The sequence below is a fragment of the Grus americana genome, chromosome 12 (genome assembly GCF_028858705.1).
Source record: "Grus americana isolate bGruAme1 chromosome 12, bGruAme1.mat, whole genome shotgun sequence".
Taxonomy (NCBI): Eukaryota; Metazoa; Chordata; class Aves; order Gruiformes; family Gruidae; genus Grus; species Grus americana.
This window is the reverse complement of record NC_072863.1, coordinates 8,727,272-8,751,083: the sequence shown is the minus strand read 5'-3', so window position 1 is coordinate 8,751,083 and position 23,812 is coordinate 8,727,272. Positions and strand designations below refer to the sequence as shown.

Genomic DNA, 23,812 nt, shown 5'->3' with positions numbered 1-23,812 from the left:
GTGGGATGGTGTGGGATGGGATGGGTTGGGTTGGGATGGAATGGGATGGAGTGTGTTGGGATGGGGATGGGGAGGAGGGGCCAGGACTGGGTGCCAGGCCAGCAGCCAGGGGCAGTTCCCTCCTGCTGCTGCCTTGGTGGGAAAAGCTGTGGCACACGCTCGTGCCTCAGTTTCTTCATCTCTCAATGGGTATGACTGTGCTGTTTGAGAACCTCGGAGCTTTGTGGCTGGAGGTCACCACATCAGCAGTGCTGTTATGAGTGCAGAGACAGATACTATCTCTGACACTATCTTGCTTGCTAACATTTTATTTAATGAAAAATTTATGCCATTTCTGAAGCATTTCTGCAAACACAAGCAGCTTTTAAGGACATTGGCATCATTTAAGTATCCAACGACGTTCTTGAATGTTGTGGCTTTTCCTGTGTTTATTTTTCCTTCTCCTGGACCTTTTGCTCAGCAGACAGGCTGAGTTTTTTTCTTTCAGCTCTGCCTGCCTGAAGCAAGCGTCCCAGGAGGTGCAGCACTGGCAGAGCCTGCGTGGGGCTGTGTTAAAACTCCAGGGGTGGTTGCAGGGATGCCCCGGGAACCGGGAGGAGATGCGAATGCCAGGGCGGCCGACAGCCCTGCTCACACTGGTGGCAGAAACAGAAACTTGAATTTCCTCGGCCGTAGATCAATGGGACCCATGGCATCACCTCTGCCCGCTGGGGCAGGTGAGAAAGTGGGGAGACCCCATCCAGGCCACCTTCTCCCAGGGCTGCTTTGTGCTTTGGGGTCTTGGGGTGAAATGACCCTGAAAAATCCCAGGCAGTTGGCTTGGAAAATCCCAGGGAGTTTGATTTACTCGCAGAACATGTTTGCGTAACAATACAATGGGGGAGCCCTATTTTTGGTACAATGCATTGTTTTGCATGCCAAGATGTGCTGATACTCCTGACTCGGGCAGGCACCAGCACCGCCATGCTGGGGTCATGCCCTGGCTGCCTGCTCTTGCTCTGCAGACCCTGGGTGAAGGGGGGAGCCAGGAGGGCTGGGGGTGGCAGGGGGATGCCCAGCCCTTGGCAGGGACCAATGCTGCTGCTTGCAGGGGCCCTTGCTGTCCCGCTTTGGGTTGCAAAACCTCATGAGCAAGAGTAACTGGCATCCAAGGTACGGGACATGTTACTGAGCCAGCTTTTGGGGGGGATATCTGAAAAGATCATTGAAAACCACTACATGGTTCTTCAGTAGCAAATGTGGGGAACTGGTGGGAAATACCATTCAGTGGGTGGAGTCGACTCTGTTGGGCTCTGCCTTGTAGGAAACCCCACTGTGTCCAAAATGCTTCACCTGGCTGCAATGTCCACACCTGGTTTAGCTGTTTGCTTGAATCAGGTTTGGAGATTTTGGTGTGAAAAGAGCTTTGCAGCACCCCAGCATCAGCCCTGGCAGGCAGTGTCCCATGGTGGCTGCTGGGTGAGCATCCCCTTCCGGGCCGCCCCCCCGCCTCTGCCGCAGCCATCTTGGGGCAAGCTTTGTTCCCAGAGATGCTGACAGGAACCGGTGAGCTAATGGCAAAGACAGTCGCTAATGAGCATGTCCGGCTGCAGCCACCACCTTGGGGCTGACCTGCTCTGGCATGGCTCCTCTGAGGGTGGCCAGCTCCTTCTGGCCAGGGGACAGTCCTGCTGCCTGTGGGCTGGAGCATGGCCGGGTGACCCAGGGCTCATCTGCAGCCCCGGCACAGGCAGCTCTGGCCCTGGCAGGGGCCACACAAGTTATTTCCAGCCATCTCCACAGTGGTGCAGGGGAGCTGGGAGGCACCCGTTCGCCTCTGGCTCTGCAGTCCTGCTTCGGATTACCGCTGGCCTGAAATAGATGCTCCCCATGGGGCAGCTGCAAGGGTTCGCTCTGCTCCAGGCAAACGAGGGGTGGCCACCCCCACGGCCCCTGGGCATGGGCCAAACAGGCAGCTGCTGGGAACCCCCTCCATGGCATCCCAGGAGGGCAATGGGCACCTCACATAATTAGTGCAAGGGGAAAGCAAGGGCAGAGGCTTTTCTGCAACACACCTGGTGCCAGCCCAGCTGGCCCTGAGGTTGCATTCATGTTTCAAAGTGTGGTGCACCAAACCTGGCACACCTGGAGAGGTGGTTTGGGAGAGAAACATTAGCGTTCCTCCGAATGCAGCAGCATCGCTTCAGCTTTGCAGCTGCACTGGGCTTGTACTAAGACCCTCTGGCAGCAAAGCTCTGCTCATCCTACTTGGGGGGGCCAGTGGGTGCCTCTGTGCACCCAGGCATCTGCTCCTCCAGGCTGTCAGACACCACTTGCCTGGCTGATAACCAAATGCCTGGTTGTGTCTTTCCTCAGCACCAAACAGGGACGTACCCTCCCGGCAGCCACGGTGCCACTTGCTGTGAGCAACCACAGCACCACAGCCCCGGCGCTGAAGTTTCCAGCCCTGTGCTGTGGCCGTGGTTTGGACCATTTTGGGGACTGGGATGGGCCTCTCCGGTTGGTAATTTGGCCTTCCAGGATCAGTTTGTATGTGGACTAGCGTTAAGATGGGCTAGCCCTGCTGCACAGACATGGGTACTCGTGCAGGCTGTGGCCAGGAAGGTTCATGGGGGCTCAGCTGGGGGGTGCAGCCCTGTTTGCACACCCGGGTCCCCTCTGCAGGAGCTGGCTCCCATATGCTGCCCTTTATTCTCCTTCTCAGCCGCTGCTGGGAAGACACGGAACAAACAAATGTGGAACAAAGCTTTCCAGGAACCGTGTGCTTCCTCCGAGAGCCCCAAGGTCAGAGTTACGAGCGCTGCAGAAACACCCTGCCCTCAATGTGGCCAGCGAGCTGGAGCAGTGAGCATCCCGCCAAGCTGTCCCGTGGGCATCTTTGTTAAAAAAAACAAAACAAAAAAAGATTTGTGACTTATGCCTCATCCCCCCCAAAGAGTGTTTGAATTTCCAGCAGCCCACAGAGGGTGCCAGTGTGAGGACCAGTGCACTTGTGTTTTTGCACGTTGGTGTTTCAGGGAAGGCTCAGGAAGTGCTGATGAAGCATTCAGACTTCAGGTCTTACAAACTGGAGGGGAACATGCATGGCGAGAGGCTTGTTCCCATAGCTCCTCCAAAAAATTCCTTGCCTGGGTGCATTTGCAGAGTGGGCTGCAAATAAATTCTCCATAAAAAAACTTAATATTAGTGAGCAGGTGGAACAGGGCAGGGTTCAGGAAATTATGCAAAGAGAGTAGACAAAGAGCCAGGCTGCAATTGCTCTTTGTCTAGGGGAGCCAGGCTCACTTTCTGCAGTCACAACGAGTTAGTGGAGGGCACAAAGGCAGACAACTTCAGATTTGATTAAACTGTTTGACAGCATTCATATGTTAAATTATTATATCCTACTATCTGCTGCTACAGTATGCATATCTCAGGAGAATCACAAATGAATCCATTGAGGCCAGAGTGTAGTGTAACAGGAGATGTAATTGATCAGCTAAACAAGAGGGGAAAGAAAAAGCAAATTTGTTGTGGTTTTTTTTACCCAGTGACCAGGCATGTCAAGTCAGGAAGAAATGAGTAACATGGGCAAACACAGATGCACATTCTGGCATTTGAGAGTCTAATCCGGATGCAGATATTTTAGGCAGGATCCTGTCTCCCATCTTCAAAACTTTACACACACGAGAGCTGCATGGCATCCCCTGCGCCGGCAGATGCCTGTGGAGGCAGGTCAGGGCTGTTCAAAGGCATTCCCAGCGTAAGGATTATTTTGCCTTTATGCTTGATGCCCATTCAGTCTTTTGTGAGATGCCACGAGGAATCGAATGACATTTGAAACAGGAGCGAGGATTAGAAACCCCCCGTGTCAGCCGCACAATGTCCGGGCGGAGGAGCCATGGAGGATGCTGTGAGGCAGAGGCGACGCACACCCTGGCATCACCTTCTCTGTGGGAGGGGAGCGCAGGGGATCTTGCACCCCAGGTGTGCTGCCTTCAACCTCTCCTTTCCCCCACACATGAAAAGTTGTCTCTGAAACACAAGGATTCCCAGCAAAGCTGCACAGATTTGCTCCGTCAGCAGCCCATGGGGAAGGGGCAAAAGCCCCTTTTGCGAGGTGAGAGGATGTTCAGGGATGGGTCCTGGCTGCGTGTCTGCTCCATGGGGGGGCTGCATGGCTTTGGACATGTGTCCTGGGTCACATCAGGACCACACAAAAACCTTGGCCCACAGAAAGGTAATGCCAAACCAAGATACCACAGAGAGGCCAAAAATGCTGGCGCTGCTGCTGAAGAAATATCTGCAATGACTCCTTATGCTTCCCTGCTCTCCGGGGGGGGGAAATACGTGACCAGTCCCTGCTGGGGGCTGTGGTGTCACCCCAGGTTGCCCCATGGATGGCCATGGTGAGAGGCAGGGTGATGTGCTCCTCCGCTGTGGCCCCATCCAGGTGTGGACAGACCCCCTCCCTGTGTGCACAGGCATCAGGCAGAGCAGCTTGCCCTGGCTCCAGATCAAAATCACCATAGGAAATGCAGAATAAAAGGAGTCAGAGAATGGGTTGCAAAAGCTGACTCTATGCAAGTAGTTTAGCAAGAAAAAAATAGCTGCAAGAGGGACGGAAGGAGGGACTGGTCCTTGGTAGTCCTCCTGGCTCTATCCCCCAAAGGCTGTCAACAGTAGCCGTGTTTCCTCCTCTGGGACAGTGAGACGGGAGAGTGAAGCTGTCCATTACAGGAATTTCTGCTGGTAACAGTAAGCCCCAGTACAGCAGAGCAGGTTCACACTTGCTGTGTTTTCTTATAGCCACCAGCAAGCCCCAGTGCTGCCCAAACAGCCCCGGTGTTACTCGTGACGAGCCTGTCCTTGCTCCCCGCCTGCTGCAGCCAGATATGGGGTGTGGAAACAGCCAAAACCAGCTTTTTTCCCCAGAACACCTGATGGGGAACAGCTCCTGGGCTTGCATGTGGGCTCCAGACCCGGGTTGTCCCCGTGTCACCCTGCGTCACCCCACACTCCCTCCATGCTGGCGTCCCTGGTCTTGCTTGGCTCCTGCGCCTGCCGGCTCGGTGCCGGGAACAGGATAAAACACAGCGCAGAGAAACCCAGCTGGCCAGAAAAGGCAATCATGCCTGCAGTGGTAAGGAATTAATCAAGATCTGTGCTGATAAAGTAACTGGCAACATCACCGGGGAAGGGGCAGGCGAGGGAGGGGGTGAACTTCGGTTTGGGAAGGCGACGACTGGTGCTGCCATGCCGGTGCCGCAGCAGGAGGGGAGCGAGTGGGTGGCGGGCTGCTGGGTCCTCTGCCTGCAGAGCTGGCCTTGGGTATGCCCTCCCCACCCGGCATCGGCACAGAGATGGGACCCATCTCCCTCATGTTCCTATAGCCATAGCATCCATCCAGGCTGCCTGCACGAAGCGCCTTCCAGCTGCCCTGTAGGCACGAGAGTCCGTGAACCAGCCGCCTCTGCAGGCTTGGGATGCCTGAACACCCGGTGTACGGGTAAAATGTGGGTTACGGGGGGCTGCAGAGGAATTTCCCCAGCTCCCAGGAGCAGAGGTGGGTGACTACCCCAGCAGCTACACCCCTGCAGACACTGCAAATTAATTCACCACTGTCATTATGCTGATTGCCAGCTGCCAAGTTTAAGTTGCTTGTAGAAGGATTCACCCAGGGCTGGCTTAGAAACGTGTCCATGGCTGATCCAAAGCAAGGTGCACAGCGAGGGGTCCTGCAATGTCACCCTGTCACCAGCCCTCCTGGCTCCCAGCAGCACTTTGCAGCACATTCAGGACAATATTCCCCCAAACCCTTTTCATTCCCATTCTGCTATTTGCCAACCGTCTTCTCCCAAAGCATTTCCCTCTCTCTCCAAAAGAACAAAAAAGAAATCAAGAAGTGCATGAAGATTTATATCTGGAGACAGAGGGCTGTCGGAGAGCGGCCGCCCGCCTCGCAGCAGGGAGGGCAGGCTACGCAGGGAGCCATGGCCGGGCTGCCTGGCTCGGCATGGGGCTCGCCAGCACTCACGATGCACCAGATTGCAATGAAAGGTTTTATTGCCCAGTCATCTAGCCCATATCAGTCAACTATTTGGCTGAAGGAGAGGCGTCCGTTCAAAGCCAGTTTACAGCAGAGTCTTTATTTTTATTTTAAAAGCATCTGGAAATTAAAAATCCCCTTTGGCACTCGGCCACTTTGGAGAGAAAGCCAGGCCTGTCGTCTGGCCAAGCAACCCTGCGCTAGCTGAGTTGGGTGGATCCAGCGCTGGGACGTTTTTCTAACTCGAGCAGACGCGAGCTGCTGGCTTTCTTCCAGCAGCTCCGCAAACTTCCCACGCCGAGCGTTTGGTCCTCGCATCGTACGTGTGACACAGCATGCACGTCACTCGGAGCTGTTTGGGGTGTGCTGTGCCCAAGCCTGTGTTCTTCCCCAACCCAGGGACATCTGTCAGATGGTGCTTTGGCCAGGGCAGAGAGCAACAGGCGGTCGGTGCATGCATGTAGGCTTCAACCCAGGTGAATGACACCAATGCAAAACGTGGGTTATTTATTTCCATTTTGGGATGGCTGCAGATCTGACAGGTATCGGTCACCCCCAACAAACTGTCCCCATGGGGATGGCACATTGCTGCGGCCTCCTCAGCAGCATGGCAGGAGGTGACACTACCCAGGGCTGGCTGAACCTGGTGGGACAGGTGTGCTGAGTTTATAGCAGAGCCCTGGAAAGTTCTACATGAGCAGTGTTTTTCCCCCACATCCACAACATTTCATTGAACTCCTTCTTTGGCAGGCTGGTAAACCCCAGCTAGATCATCCCTTGGGTCAAGGTGTGTTTTGGAAAAAGGAAAAAAAAAAAAGAGAAGTAAATACATGCCTGCATGCAGTTATAGTTGTGTAGACCTGTTTTTCATCCTGCAAGAAAAGTACAGACTCTGGAAATCTCCAGCCTGCTCTGGCAGCTGGCACCTCTGGCTGCCCAGCCCCATGTGTCTCTTCACCATGTCTCTGCAGCGGGAAGGGAGGTTGCTCTGAAACAAGGCAGAGGACAGAGCAATAACAATGGTTTATCCACTCTATGCTGCAGAAGGAAAACTGAGAAGCCCCCACCCAACAGCGTGGGATTGCCACTGTGGAGAATTGAACCTTCTAAGCGCATCAGCTGCAACCCAGGACAGTGTCTTTTATCCAAAAAAAGTGGGTGAGATGAACAAACGTACGTTCAGCTGGAGGAAGAGTTGATTATCTCCAGACACAGCTGTTGCCTACGTCTCGCTGAGTGCCTGGGGCTGCCCTCCTCCCCTTGGGGTACACCACAACCTGGGGTAGCTGCAGCAGCGGCGTGTTACCCTCTGCCTGCATCCGCACCCGGAGGAATCAAGGATTGTTCCTTTTGAGTGTTACCGATGTTTTCTGACAGGAGAGGAAGGCAATACCCCGTCAGGCTGGGGGAAGGGGATCAAATGGGCACAGATCCATCACCCCTCAGCCGACCCTTCCCAACCTGCCCTGTCCCACTAGCTCCTGCGTCCAGGCACAGTCCCCGTCTCTGCTCCAGCATGCCGGGAGCCGCAGCAGATGGGCTTTCTCTTCTCCCTCCCAAAGCCCCGCTCCTAGCGAGAGCTAGTTCTTACCAGGAAAGACCAATTTCACCACTCGCGCAGGCCAGTGAGGGCCAGGCACCCAGAGACACGAGCAGAGACTCTTCTCTAATCTTAGCTAAGCTCTTGCAAAGCCCTACTGCACATACACAAACTAGACTTTTTCAGAGGCTCATAAAACTGAAATAACCGTGGTCAGATCCTTATGGCAATGGCAACATGCCCGTCTTTAGCAGAGAGCCTATCTTCCCCCGTTGGATTTCAAGTCCCTGTTTCAAAGTATGGAAGCATTAGATCTTTCCAAAGAAAGGATTTCCTGAATTATTCTAACACTGAAAAAACAATGTATTCTTCTCTGCCTGGCTCTTGCAAGCAGTTGAAGTACTTGGCTGAAATTTTCTAAAAAAAAAAAAAAAAAAAAAGTGAGAGTCATGACATAAGAACAGGATCTTGCACTTAGAAGGGACAAGCAACCTCCAGAGCAGGCTGTGCTACCAACTCTGCCTCTCATGATATCTGCCAACTTCATGAGCATTGTACGTTGTTTAAAGAACCTAATCAAGTTATATATTCCTTCTGAAGTCAGACAACTTTGATTTAACAATGGCTTCAGTGCTTAGAAAACCCCAGTCTTTTCTAGTTTGTCTTCCATGATGGTTCGTTACCTGTCTCCCATCATTGAATAAATCATTATAAACATAAACCAGATGCCTGATGCTAACAATAACTTTAGAGAGCCCTGCTTCCCTTAAGATGTATGGGCAATGACTAACACACTTTTAGCCTCCAAACTTAATTCAAAGCATTCTGCAATTGTGCACTGGTGAGATGAAGGCTGCCTGAGACAATAACTTTTACATTAAAAATAATCTCTGTCTTTAGCAACAACAAAGTCAAGATTGTCCTCTTTCAGCCCTGGTGTCTCAGCCTGCCATGGGCGCTCTACAAGCCGTGGGTTGCACTTACATGAATTCACACCTGAAGATGTCGGAAAAGGAAGACCTTGCACCACCTTAAAGAAAACAAGGTGCCTGTGTTTAAATGCACAGGAGCAGCGGCTTATGCAACTTGGCGGTGAGCATGCAGCAGCCAAGCATAGCTCCTTGCAACAAAGCCGGCATTATTTTCAGCTGAGATGTGACAGGGGACAGTGCTGAGTCTCCAGACATGATGGCTCTCTCCTGCAGGAGCAGCAAGCGGTTGAGTTGACCTCAGCCTCTGAGTCACAAACTGAGCTAAAGCACTTTGAAACCTGGAACTCACCTTGCCTGAAGACAGATCACCGATATGGGGAGCAGTTCCGGGGGACGCGCTGGTGGAAGGTAGCGTGTTTCTGACCCAGAGACCTCAGCCTGCGGAAAGCCTGTAGCTAACAGCTGCTCCAGAGCTGCTCTGTAGGGAACGTATTGCTTAACAGAGGAACACACTTAAATGCATTACTAGTACAGTTAAATTAGTGTCTGGAGATTGAGCTCTGGCAAAGAAACAAAATTTGAAAGCTTTGTTCAATACTCTTTCACTTTCCTATGCCTGCATGCACTGAGCCTACAGAGTTGGGTTAATCTTGCCATTTTATTTATGTATTTTTATCACCCCTTATTTACAAGGTTTGCTGTCTCATTCATTTGAAGCAATAACCAAAAAGTAGAGAGAAGGAAGGATGGGAAGAAATCTTTGGATCTGCCAAAGTTAGGGAAATTCACGCAGACGTGCTTTGCCCTTGTGACGTACCGGCACAGCGTGGCACAGTGGGAAGCTCAGTGCAGAATTTCCTGACACAGAATGAACTAAAAAGAGTCATCACTAAAAATATACCAACAGGGAGGCTCATGGGGAGCTCTAGGGGGGTTATTTCTCCTCCCTGAACTTCATGGCAGTACCTCTGTTTTATTAAAAGACCTTTGCGTGATGGCCTTCCAAGCAACCTGGTCACACTTAAGCCCAATGCTGGGTTTAAAGCCATGGCAAAGAAAAACAAAAACATTTCGAGACAACCAGGGGGAGATTTTCCAGCTCACCCTTCGTGTGATGCTTGTGTTACCTTGGCATTTTCCTAATTTCCAGCTGCTTGGTGAAGCTTCAGCCCTGGACTTTTTTTTTTTCTTTTTCCTTCTGATTTTCAAAAAATCACCAAATTATTTGATAAGGGGAATGAGGCAAAGCACAGAGTGGCTTGAGAGGACTAAAGAAAGACTCTGGACCCAGCCTCTCCCAGGAAACTTTGACCACCTGCTGCACCTTTGCGCTCTTGTACGACAACAGGAGAGCTCCTTGCCAGAATAGACCCTGCCAGCTATCCAGCCATGCTTGCACCAGCGCCAAATCTATCTCCAGAGGAAGTTACTAGAGCACTAGAATATAAAAGACCATAATTTATGCATTTTAAGCCATGTTTTTGATTATGTCGAATAGCGAGCAAAACCTGAAAAGTATCTTTTATAGAAAACGTTAATTCTGTATGATGTTTTTTCCTTATAAAGAATGATTTACCTGTCTCTGGTGTTATGGTCTTTGTACAACAGAGCACATGTCTGTTCTGGTTCCTTAAGTCTGAGATACAGATCCCAGGCAAACAGCTGTCCCGTGGTATTGTGGGGTTTTCATGACAAATGGGAATCCTTTACAGGCAGCTTTCATTTTTTCATCTGAAAGTCTCAATACATTAGTAGTTGCCAGAGTCCTGTGAACTTTCATATCTATTATGCCATCACCACTGTAAATGCTTTCAAATTAACAACCAGCCAGATTTTCTTTCTATGACCAAGCAGGAAAATAAAGAGAAAAGACAGAAATTATTATGTTAGACTACCTTCTCCTCCGTCCCACTTAGCAATCACTTTGTAAAGTGATATGAAAGGTTATTTACATTGGGATACATCTAAGGGGATGAATAGGAGCAAATGCTCCAAAAAGGGATCACAGCTGTTTCCTTTCCTACCCTTGCCCGTCTCTGCTGCTGAGCAATCACCCTTGTGCCGGTGAGCGAGCTGGGGCTGCTGCGGTCCTGGCCACGCTCAGACGGGATCCTGACAAAGCACGAGAGAAATTGGTGAGAAATAAGCCTTTAAGTAACTTCATAAATTCATTAGCAATTTCATTTCTTTTTTAGCTCGTTACTTTTTTTGATTCCTGTTTGGTTTTGGAAAGGGCAGACATCCTGTGCATGGATGAGGGCAGAGACGCCGAGAACAGCCCTTTCTGTAGGAGCAGATCTGCTGCTGCATTGGCAAGAACAGTTTCCAGGAAGAATTGAATAAGAAGCACGACAACGTTGCAAGAGGAACATTTTGTAGCAGTATATTGCACAGCTATCTCACCATTGCCACAGACTTCCAAACACGCAACCACGGCGGGATACACAGTGAAAGGCTGGAGTCACAGCCCCGATTCCTTTTCAGAGTAAGATGTCAGGATCCCAGGCATCCATTCGGTGCATCTGGCAAAAAGATCATATTCCTAAAAATAATGAGTGATATTCAAAAATCAAGGAAATCCACTTTATATCACTTCTCATGACTCTGAATTCTTCCTGTTAATTGCTCCATCTTTTGACGGAGCCTTTTCAAACCCTTATCAATGGTCCCAGCTGCTTGGCAATGAGAAGCGGAGGCACAGTCTTTGATGAGGTCTTGCAGGGCTCCGAGACCTTAGATGGTCACTGATGGGAGATCACACTCAGGCAACCCCAGGGATCCCCCTGGTCTGGCTGTCTATGGGTAAGATCTGGCTGAGTGACAATATCCTCAAAAATTGCCATGGTGAGTAATCCTCTGACTTTTGGTGTTGCTCTCATAAACACAGGCTTGACAAATACTGCCTTTTTTTCCTTTTTTTTTTTAAAAAAAAAATCAAAGGATCATATTTGCTTTTAAAGTGATGTTTAGTCATAATATTCTGTTCCTACAGGTCAGTTGCACTGTGGAGAGGACATAGTCATTTCAAAATAAATGATGCAGGATCTGTTCTGCTAACTGATACGCTTGAAAAATTGTACATACAACAGATGCCAATGCACACTTCATTTATACGAGACACAACTGATGGTATATTATGTTCTGTCCTGGAAACACACACACACATGTTTTATTTCTACCTTCACTGACGACAGAATTTTGCATTCCTGTGCTTTTTATAAGTCTTCCCTCAACCTGCTATAACTTGTGGCAAAACTTCAGCCTTGAAGGACTGTGGTGAGGGAGCTTTTATCAAGGGGACTTCTGGGGCCGCTTCTGACTCCTTTATGCCATAGGTTCAACCAAAAGGGACCGCCAGGGAGTAGGTTCAGCCCCAATTTATACATATAAATGGTGATGCAAAAATCAGAAAAGTAGCAAATTTTATTATCCCTGAGCATCTCTGACCTCTTTTGGTGCCTTGGGGACAAGTCTGTCAGGGCTGTTTCTTCTCATCCCTATTTCTTATGTAGGTTTTAGCGTTGTATGTGAGGAAATCACAGCAGAGAGAAAGGAAGATGCAAAACCTCTTTTCTTAGCCTCTTGGCTAAAATCCAAATATTTTAAACATTTCTGCTAGAGGTTGATTCCCCCCAGTGAGTCTCAGAGCTCTCATCTCTGACTGCTATAAACCAAAAACTGTTTACATGAGATCAGCACATGCCGATATCGCTTTACACTTTATGGCGTGTTCACTTCATATATCGATAGTGATGGGCAAGCCATCCCTGCAAGCCCTTCAGTAATCTTAGGATTGTTCTTTTATTTAGAGGGAGAAAAGCATGATGGAAGTCATGCAAATGATTAAATGCAATGATCTGTTGATCTTGTGAGACCACCGGTAAATAATTTAACAAAGATCTTTAACAAGTCTCACTCTAAAGGAAAAAGTAGGTCCACTTTAAACCCTGCTTTTCCAATTTGGATGTCTAAATCAGTACTGCAGTCTTTTAAAACAGCCAAACTCTCTACAGAGTCAGACACAGAATCTGGCTGCCAAGTGTAAAAGAGAAAATTGTGAGAAACTCCGTAACAGGCAAACATGGGGTAATCTCCCCTCCCCCAGAAGAGCTCATCCGAGCCTTGGAGACTAGCTAAAACATTAAAGCAAGAGGTTTTGCCCTACCCAAGCCACTATTCACGTGAACTCTCCAGTGATGGTTCTTCTCAATAGGAAGATTCTGCAAAGCTTTTGATAATTTTATGGAAACTCCTCATTGCATATTTTAAGTATTCCCTTTACCATCTCCCTCCCAGAAGCGCACTAACCTCTCCAATAAAATACAACTAGAGATGTAACATCTTGTAGTCTTTGGGTTCCTGACCATATAGAGAAGCCTTCACTGGCACGGCTGTTTCGAAGCCACTGGTGAGGCTTGTGCAGGGAGCGTGGGTTCCTCACCAAGAGACACCTGATTCTTGGGGAAGAGAGTACAGGGCAATTAGTCACTGTAAAACAGTCTAACGAGGCTAAAGAATTAGGAATTGCCTAGGCACCAGTAAAATCCAGTGCTTTATACGACTTGAGATGCAGTTGGGGGAATCTGGCTAATCTTTTACTCTCCTAGTAAATCATTCATTGAGGCCATCTGTGAAATATGAGAAGAGCAGCTTCAACCCAAAATTCCCGCTTAGCAAAGCTCTTACTAGCTTGGCCGGAAAGAAGCTTTCCTGATAAAGTTGATAGCTGGTCCAAGCCGTCATGATTTCCAGCAGCAGTAATCCTTCTGGGGAGATTAGAGAAGCAGCCCTTGAAGGTCCTGAAGTATGGCCATGCATTGCAGCAAAGTTCAAGGAGGGAAAAAAAAAACCCAAACCACAAACCCCACAGCACTTGCCAGAGCCTGGCCCAGAGATGCACCTCTCGATGCTTTCTTTTCCAGCAGCCTCTGTACGCAGGTCTGACAAAGAGCCCCCAAACTGGCTGGTCACAGACCCTCTGGGACAGGGAGCAACCGTGGGGCTCAAGGAGAGCATCAAGGAAGAAATCTGGTGCCTCGACGGCCAAGACTGAACTGTGGTTTTGTTCAAGGAGAGGCATGGATGCCCATCTGGAAAGCGATATTCAGTGCTCTCAGCTGAATCCAGAACCCAAACTTCCCTGTTTTGGGAAAGTTCGTGCCTGAACCAAACAAGTACAGTGTGGGATTATGTCACTTGAGGAGGAATAAGTCATCCAAAACACTCCCACCAACTCTCCGCGCCAGGCTGCTTATCTGTGTCCTCCACCCAGATTTGATTCAGTTTTTTAAGAAGCAGTTAGTTGTTCTCCACAGGCGGTAGTAATAACCTGGGAATAGAAGAGAGTCCTTAGGCAAATACTTCATAGGGCAAAACAAATAAAAAAAAGTTTAGCTTATGGGAGAAATGGACTCAACACCTAACCACAGTAATCAAGAACATGAATTACAATCCACCTCCTCCAAGAATTAAGACAATACAAGTTTTGACAGCTTTTTTTTTTTTTTTTATAAATCTTCTAGTTTCTGAACTCTTAGGATCTGCAATTCCCAGGTGGCTCAATAGCTAGAGGGAACAGAGAGTTTCAGAGTGAAAGACGAGATGCCCCAACTCCTGGACCCAAATGCTTGAAGGGAAGTGAAGCAAAACCCCATGTAGCAGACAATGTAAGAGTGCAGCAGGGCTGGAGGCACAAGCCTATGGTCTTACCTGGTGCTGGGCTCTCAGAAAAGGCGAGGCTTGCGGACCAGGAGGCTGAGCAGGTCCCACCTTTGAACTCTGTCAAATCTGAGTTGTATAAATCCAGACATTTGTACCATGTTTGGGCGCCTTGCAGAAATACAGCCACAGAAGGGGAAATACACCCCCCTCCTCTCCTGTACATAAGCTAGGCAATAACATCCTTGGTTTAGTGTTGAAGTCTTCCAAACGTCTTGGTCCAAATTACAGCACTCTTGATGACCAAGTTGGGGAAGTGATTATGTCTTGGACCGGCATGTCTGACAAACAGGAGGAGCTGTAGTTTCTGTAAAGTCAGAGATCCTCTTTGCTATGTGAACTTTAACCAAAGTTTGGTGTGATAATCCCTCTGCGCTGTGGTTTGTAAGATTTTAACTATTCTTTCTGTTTGCCTTGGCTACCTGGTGTTTGCTCCACTGAACCTTGAGGTCAGTAACTGTGGAATACATCAAATTTTCTGCCTTCTCCCTAAAACCTCCTCAGATCTAAGTAAAGCAGCATCTCATTGACCATTACACCGACCAACTTATTAGTGGTGCATTTTCTGTTGTGGAAAGAAATAAGTCAAGGCAAGTAAGATTGGATGTTGCTTTATTTTGGTTTTAAAAGTGAAGGGTTCTTCCTCCCCACTTAAGTATATAACTGTTGAAGAAAATATTTTACCCTCTGCATCAGCTAAGGTATTAGGGAAGAGTTTCCTCCATTTCCAGTTAGCTGTGATAAACAATATAAATGTCCCTTCCTGTAATGCTGGTTCTGTTCTTAGCGTGTTCTGTACCATCCTTGGCAGTCAGGGCAGTTGGCTGTGGTAGTCCTAACTGCAGCTTGGGTCCTTGCAAATAGAGAGGGACTGGAAGGAGAAGCAGGGAGAGCAGCCAGCATCTACTCCCTGGGTCAGAAGCAAAGTAGAGGAGGAAGAGGATGATATCCAAAGGGTAACAGAGAAGTGCTCAACCTCAGCAAGACCGAGGAAGTACCGTGGTTGTGGCACTGAAAAGCACCTGAGCAGAGCTGCAGACAAGATATGTCCCAGCACGGCAGAGCTGACACAAGGAGATATCCTGTCTCAGTGTCAGCTGGGCTCTGGGGCAGAGGGATTTTTCCATTAGTCGGACAGGACTCGCGTTATTCAGCAGAAAGCTACCCTGCCCTCTCAAGCACGGCAAGCTTGGTGAACCCTCCAGTCTCCAAGTCACACACACAGCGAAGGCTGCAGGAGCATCTGTTATAAATCCTCTTCTCTGAGCATGAGCAGGAAGCACAACTTTCACAAGACTTTCTTAAATGGAGAAAATCATCCAGGCCTTTTCTTTGCAAGCGCTGCACCCCTCCTGGAGCCCTTTGTGATCTAAGTTGTTTAGAAAGTAAATGAAATGGAGTGAGCCAGAGAGACAGTAATGGTTATTTCTCCAAGAAAGAAAAGCTTAATTTTACCATGGGGATCTTGTGTCTGCCATGACCCCTCCAACAGCTCACAGGAAGGCAGGAGGAATTAACCAGCAGTGAGGACTGGTTCATTCTTGCAGATCTGTGAAGAGTTTCATCTTTGTTCTTAACAGAAATATGCCCCCCTGCAAAAAAACGAAACCCAAGCACCACCTAGTCCTCAGTTGGCAATGTGCAGCTTCTCCGTAGCTTACAGTGCAGCTTCTCCATAGCTTATAGCACTCTCCTTTTTCCATCTAACCAAAGCAGACCTAGGGCTTGTAACCTCTTTGGAGACTTTCCTGGGCTGCAGCTGAGATGATCAATGCATAAAGGGTGGGCAACCCTGGAGGACCTGGTTCCAGAAAAGGTGAGAGGAGAGGGAAGCGGGAGGAGGATTACCAGGCTCAGAACCATTTGTCATTTGCTCGTGGTTAGTATCTGTTTAGCTAACTGGCAATTGAGATCAACAGCTAGGATTTTTCCATCCAATCTAAGTGAGCTAGCAGTTGGGTTTCATTCAAGTAATTGTTCTAATGGATAATAATGTATTATTATGACTAGAGGGCTTATTACTAGAATGTTGTACTAAGTTCAATAACCCAAACTCACCATATATTGTCCCTCTTGTGGGAGCTTCAGCTGTTCAAGAAGGAGCCTCAGAGTTGCGTGATCATCCCTAAAACCTTCTCCACTAAGTTCCAACTTTGGGGAACAAGTTGTTCATCATATGCTGAATTCAGCCTTGGAGTAACTCCAGTGAAAACAAAAGGAGTAACAACAGGAATGGATTAGGCCCAATTGCTTTCATATTTCTCCAACTTGAACTTCCAATTCCAATACTAAGGGAGGAGTAAAAAAAAAAAAAAAAAAAAAGAAACCAAACATATGGCATAGTGACAAAATACACTTCAGAACGTAAGTCTATGCCATGACCTCATGCCCTTTGGAAAGTGCACCAAGGTGAGCTTCCACAAGCTTACCCATAAACAAAACTCTGCTGTCATCTCGCAGGAGCAATATATATTCCTACTTCTGCCACTGTATTGCAAAAATTGTTCCACAGAATGGTCAAACCCATCCAGCAGTTCTAGGCTGCTACACTTGAAACTACTGACCTTCCACACGTCTGAAGAAAACTAGTATCTGCCAAGCTGAGATACGAAGTCATGAGGATTTCATTTCATAAAAACATACCGAGTAAGATTAAGTAGTGCATGTTCTGTAGTAACCCCATTTTCCAGGGAGAGCTGTGTGCAGGTCAGGAGAGGGCACAGTCTCACCTACAAATCCGTGTCTGATAGATCACCTCCTTGGCATCTCTCTGGTTAAATAGATGGGAGCAACAGGGAGCAAGTGGAATAAGGACTGAGACAGAGAACCCCAAGCTCCTCTGCTGGCTATTGAACCATGCTTTCTCTTGATGTTTACTGCACTACTCACTTAGTAGCTTTTAAGTAAGTTACTTCTAACTTTGACCTGCTGTTTCCTGCCAGGGCTGATGAGCCACGAGTGCAGAGTCGCTTCCTCTGGGCCAGTTCCTCAGTGCACGCTTTCAGTAGCTACCACATGAAGTTAGCCTATGAAAAAATGTTGCTCTTGTTTTCACTGGAGTTATTCCCAGGCTATTTCAGCGTGTTACAAAGCGGGTAACAGAGTTATCCGGCGATCAGAGAACTAAACTGCAAGTCAAAGCCCCAGGTTCAATTCCTAGCTCATATTAAACCAACACTAACCATATGTCCTCTTTATGCCTCCACGCACTCATTTGAGAGTTTTAATAATAACAATGACACTTAAAGTTATTCCTAAACAAATAAATTTATGAAACATCACAGCAGCACAAAGCGTTACGACCAGGTTTGACCCATGAGCTTTACAAAGTAAGCGCACAGCTTCATTCAACTGACAGGCTGGAAACCGAGGAGTTCAGCTCAGCTGCTATCTAGCTCAGAAATCACTGCACATTGTTTGCAAACTTATCAGGAGTGACTTGAATTGTGAATTAGCTTCAGCAAGGCAGCTGGCAGGCTGCTGAAGCATACAATGCCTGCTGAATCTGCACTTCCTGTTGGAGACGTGCGAAGGAGAAGGCAAACTATGAAAGAGCAGAGAAACCGCTCCCAACACAAGTCAAAACTACGTGCAGCACAGGCACAACAGGGCCAGCCGCTGATCCGGGGGCCAAACCAGAACTCCCGGCAACAACGGCGCTGATAGTACTCAGCCCTTGCACAGCACTTGTAGGGAGCCATCTCAAAGCACTTTGTGAAGAAGATCAGGCTCATCCATCTTCCCCCACCTCCTCGCTAGGCTGGGTTAGACCGCAGAGCTGGAAGGGCAGTGGTCGGACCTTCCCAGACCCACACTGTAACCCTGCAGGCAGCTCTACCCCACACAGCCCAAGGTTGGCGCTTGCTTATTTTGCAGTAAATAACGCAATCTATGTCAAAAGCAGCAGCGGCAGACACCAAGACACGTTCTAGCCAGCCTTAGCCAAGCACTCACCTGGACGTGGCACCAGAGCACAGCTACGCGGTCAGAGGCTCACTCCATGCAGGCAGATGTTCCCCTCGCACTGCGGGTTACAAAGCTGAAGCCGCTGTAAATTCTCCCAGATCCAGGTCCGTGTGTGCCCACTCAGAAATAACAGAAAGATGCTTCCCGCGTGCGGTCTGATGGGAACGCTGCAGCATCAGCGCTTCAGGAAAAAACCCCCAGCTTGTGCACTGCAATTCACTAAAACCAACTGAAATGTGCCACAGCATGCTTCTGAAAGACTTCACAGGGCTGGGAAAAGAGCCAATATGCAATATACTCCTAGAAAAGCTCTCTTGCTGAGAGTAGGGCCGTTTCATTCATTTCAGGTTGTCAGTACATTTGATCAAAGTCTCCTCTAGCATGGGATTGTGTCATTCTTTTACCTAAGAACATTCACCTTTTAATCAGTTTTCAGGTTATTAATACAACAAAGACCAAACCTCACTCCGGAAAGTTAGCATTTACTCTGAGAGGAAGGGGTTACATCACGAGCGAAAACAAAGAAAACATTAGAAATTTCTAGCAATAGAGGCTGCAGGATAAACGCAGTTTAGACACACTTCAGCCAGTATCACCACTGCTCATTAAATACCGTTCTGTGCTTTGCAAGCCACGATACGCCATCCTGTGGTCATCCAGATCACGATTAACGACTCACATCTGGGCCAAAGCACCCGGCACACTTAGATACGCGTTGTGCGTGCTGGCTCTTATGCTCATCGCATAGTACTACATAATACTACTAGGTGCCTCGTTGCTAATGCAAAGCAAGGCTGAAAAACTTCAGATATTCTCCAAAAAATACCTGAAAAACCCCAGTAAGTGCTAGTTGTAAGATTGCTTGCTGTCTGCATGCAGCTATACCAACCCCTCTTCCTCAGCATGAGCCTTCTGTTGGCAACAAGGATAACCACGACTCTTCACAGGAAAATCATCACTTTCGCCATCCCAAGCAGGTGCACCAGCCTCCTGCCCTGCCATCTCCTTCCTGCTGGGTGACATTCCTCCTCCTGCTCTGGTGCTCTCCCTGCAGTTCCTCGTCCCACCAGGTCCCCCATGCTCTCCCTGCTGTGCCCACAGCTCTTTGGACATCCCTGTCCTACTCCTATGCTCTCAAGTCCTCCCATTTCCCTTCTCCCCCCATGGAGAGTTTTGCCCACTAATATCTAGGACATACCCTGATGTTTGACAGAAGTGGGCAATCTAACTATGCTGCCAAAGACAAGAAGCCAGCCTTGCGTTGGTTGGCCAACAAACACAACTATAACCTTCAAGGCTGATGCAAACTCATTGTAAAGGGGGCAGGAGTGAAGCTGTGAAAGCACACACAAATCCAGCTAGCCCTCTGGACTCCTCCTTGTTGCCCATCTGGCCCACCCTACCCGTGCTGCCTCACACTGCTCACGCCGCTGGGTTTTAATACAGAAGGGGGGGAGGGGGAAATCAGGGGGGAAAAAAAAAAAAAAGGGAAAAAAGTGACCAGCAGCAATAAGAGTCCTGAAAAGGCAAATGTTTCCTATTACAGTGCTAGGTCTTTCAGGCTCTTTGATGTCACTTCTCCTACACAAAGCTGTTTCTTTCACAGTCTGTCCTTGCACACGAACAAGATGTTACATGTACTATACGTAGAACATCTTCAACTCTTATTTAAAGCACATTTTTCCCTACTCACTGTACTTTGTTCTCTGTATCATTTTTAAAACCAATACTCATACATCATAGGCACAGAGGCAGTTTTTATTCTAACTCCCCCTTTCACATTTATTTTTCTTCCAAATTCTTGGAGGTTCTGGTCATAAGTAGAGAATTGTTGACACTTAACTGGGGTTCAGACTGAGCTGCTAAGTTCATGGCAGTAGCTGAATTTTTCCAAAATTGTAGGGGCTTGTAGGGCAAAGGGTTTATAGAATCATAGAATCATTTTTGGTTGGAAAAGACTAAAAGATTATCAAGTCCAACTGTTAACCTAGCACTGCCAAGTCCACCACTAAACCACATCCCTAAGCACCACATCGACATGTCTTTTAAATACCGCCAGGGATGGTGACTCAGCCACGTCCCTGGGCAGCCTGTTCCAGTGACTGGTAACCCTCTGGGTGAAGAAATTTTTCCTGAATTGGTTTGCTTTTCAGAAGCCAGCTCCAACATTTAGGTTTAGATTCTGGATTAGTTAACTTTAATTACATTCATTATTTTACTTTGGCCCATAGTTTTTGATGATACCACCTGCTTCCTACCTGCACATTGCAGATCCTAACTTTTTCATACTGAAAAAATCGTTGACCATGCATTGCATTGATAAACCAATACAGTTCTCATGACAAATTTAAATTGCAAATTATTTGGGGCAAGGAAAAACTTTTTGTTCTAGTACAATAGAGTTTTCATAATCTGCATTATAAACTACCCCAACACAAATAATAGCCTGGCACTTCTGCCGACTTAACTTTCCCCAAAGTTCAAAAGTGGTGGGGACTGTGGCAGAATGAGGGAGGTTTCTGTAGGCGATGCAAGAGTTAAACCAGGCAACTTCTGCAAAAATGGATCTTGGAGACAATGACATGTGTTCATTTGACTCATGTTGTTAAAGAGGAGTTACTTCTGCATAAACTATATCCAAATGCCTTGCAGAATTAAAACACAATGGATAATTCTTCCAGAAGACACACATTGCATTATCTGAAAAATAATCAAAAATCCCAAACTCTGTTATACCCCAAAATGGGAGACATGCAAAAGTCCACAAAGTCCACCGGGAATTTTACCACAGCTATTTAGTAAGACAATCAACCTACAGTAATTAACAGCTAATAATAATAATTGTGTTTGTATAAAAGGTAAAAATCTCACAGCCCTCAGAAATAAGCTAAGGGAGACTAAAGGTATTAGAATTATTATACAGGGTAAGTAAGATGATGCTTTTTGGGCAGAAAGGAACTGCTAGACAGCGTGGTGTCACTAACGGGCTGTTGAATCACAGGGGATTGTTACTGCAAACTGTTATTCAGAGGCCAAGACAGGCCATGCCCTCTGTTCGTTAGAGATGAACAAAACTTGTCATCTTTCAGTAATAAGTTCCTGCTTTACAGTAAGGAGCTTTTGGGGGTGAAAGCACATTGGATTTTGTTGCTGTGTTACTAATGGTATGTTCAAAAGACTATTGCCTCCATTTAAAAAAAAGAGCGTGGTATCAAACCAGTCGAATTGGTTTGCTAAAAATAGGTATTTCTTTGTTCTGTGTTTTCAGGTCTCATTTCTTATTTTAAAATCCCACAGTCTTTTGTGATCACCAAAGCTAACATGCATTCTTTGCTAATAGCAAGAACCTTCCTACTCTGCATTTCCAAACTTTATAATGCAAGAAGAACAAAACAAACTGCTCCAGGTTTAAAAAGAAAGCATTGGCCCTGGTGTGCTAATCAGAGGCAAGACTCAAACCCAAGGCCCAATAGGCCCCGTATCAAAAGGCTTTAAGATCTAAAAGCAAGTAATAAAAAGCAGCTTTAATGCAAAACGGTTTGGATTGAAACAAGAGACTTCCGTTAAGTGCCCGGTACACTAATAAAAGGATAGCCTTGAGGTATATGTGCAAGTTAAGAGTGGAAGTTGAGAGCGGTTGTGTTTACGGGAACGGCAGCGCCCGGCCAGCAGCCGGTCACTACAGCCGCTCACATGAAGCCTCTCCATCCGCAGCAGGAAGCAAAGCCCGGCTATCATGCTTAAACCAGCTCCGCAGCATATTTACTCCCTCAGAAAACAGACGTGCCCTAAAACATCTACTTTTGATTTTAGCCCGATGACAAAGGTCCCAGCCGTGAATTAGATAACCAGCCCTTAAGGAAACCCAACTCCCTGCCCTCTCCAATGACAACTAAAACCCAGACAACTGCTACTCTAATTTTGACTGGCAAGCAGAGCACGCTCTTTTGGGGGTGGATTGAGCAAAACATTCCTAGGTTTGCCAACAAGGAGCCTTTTCCTCTAAGTTCGAGCAGCACAGACCCTCACAAGAATCTCAGTTGCTGGAAAAATGCATTCTTCATTTGAAAATTAGTTGGATAAGCTAGGTCTACGCTGAGGGCTAAAACTCTAATTTACAGTCCAAGGAGCTAGTTACTACATCCTTCTCACTGGGTCATCTGGTACCTTCAGTGACCCATCTTACATCAATCCCCGAATTTGCTAAGGATTATTTAACAGATCTCAAGAGAGACTGAAATATTGAATGGTAGGCAAAGTCCCTTTCCACTTTCTATGGACAGTTGCCATTTATATAATAGCCTTGGAATACAACAGGCAGTTTGTATAGCTCCAGAAATATTTCTTGGCCTTTATTCCAAAAAAACAAATGAAAGTCCTATGACTTCATGAAATATTTGAACCCATATTAATGCAAAGCTTTTTTATTATGAAGTTACCAGGAAGATTATATGCAGATGAAATTCCTCCAGGAAAAACAAGTTCTCGTCTTTGTTGTCACACAATATATTAGCAGGGTCCACAGATAAGAATGTATTTGCAAAACATAATTTCCCAAGACTAGTCTATTGTGTTTGTGCGCTAGAGTACCAGAGTTCCAAATCCGTCTAAGCCTGCTCAAGTTAACCTCTGCATCCAGCCCCCAACACAGTTCTGTCGAGAAAAGTGTGCCAAGTTGAAGCCTTATATTTAAAATGTTTTTAGTATATCAGGTTGTTAAAATGAGTACTCTATTTTTATCATGACTTCTTTTTTTAAAAAAATCCCACTTTACTGTTTTTATACAGTATAGCTTTCCTTGTGCATTTAAAGAATGAGTTTTCCAATAAAGTCTGCAGGACTCAGATTTACATCCTCATCACTGACAGTTTAATTACTTTCATTGTAGGAGAAAGTATTTAATCACATACAGTCAGAAAAACAGCCCCTTAAATACAGGCTTTTGGGCCCATGATCCCCAATTTGAAATTCAATGAAGGAGAATGAAACATGCATACTGTGATCTATTTCCTGATTCAGAACACTTGATATTATCAAAACAGAACAGAGTTCCACAGCTGACACACACATTTTTCTAAACCATTGGTAAAATCCTTCCAGTGTTTAAGCCCACGGAATGAGGATTCAGTGTGCCTCGGGCATAAGCTAGAGGCAGTGCTAGTCAATGAGCCGTACAAAGACCAACATCCAACATCGTAATGCTGTGCTAATTAACATATTAAAAATAGTCCATCTGAAACGCTGCTTGAATTATGCAGGTATTTGCTGGTATTTTAATCTTTCTTTTCAACAATTACAACACTAAAGGTAAGTCATCACTGGTGACTCTCAGCAATAGATATGCATTAATGGTTCCTTATCAAAAAAAGGAAAAAGGAGGGGGAGGAAAGAGGAATTCTGACACTCATCGTGGCAATTCAGCACAAAGTCGTCTGGTGAAGTCATAAAAGCCAGCTGTTAAGTGTCAATAGTTACATATTAAAGCTGACTACCAGCACCAGCTGGCCTTCTTCCCCAAGGTGGTATCTAATTCATTATAGACAAGACAGTTAATAAATCCAGAAATGCCACTTTTAGTCAGTTTAGTCAGAGTACGCTGTAGTAGCCTTTACACTGCAATAAAGACCA

General features: G+C 47.1%; 1 long non-coding RNA gene across 2 annotated transcripts; it reads right to left on the bottom strand.

The window, feature by feature from the left end:
* Positions 1–6,078: 6,078 nt before the first annotated feature.
* On the bottom strand, positions 6,079–13,194 carry LOC129211677 (uncharacterized). 2 transcript variants are annotated; one of them, XR_008578916.1, is made up of 6 exons: positions 12,809–13,194; positions 10,904–11,022; positions 10,525–10,612; positions 10,077–10,340; positions 8,850–8,978; positions 6,079–6,804 (listed from the first exon to the last, which is right to left on the bottom strand). It is a non-coding gene; the product is annotated as an uncharacterized LOC129211677 (long non-coding RNA). The 2 variants fall into 2 exon arrangements; XR_008578915.1 differs by lacking the exon at positions 6,079–6,804 and having other exon boundaries at positions 8,055–8,978.
* Between the last annotated feature and the right edge of the window lie 10,618 nt (positions 13,195–23,812).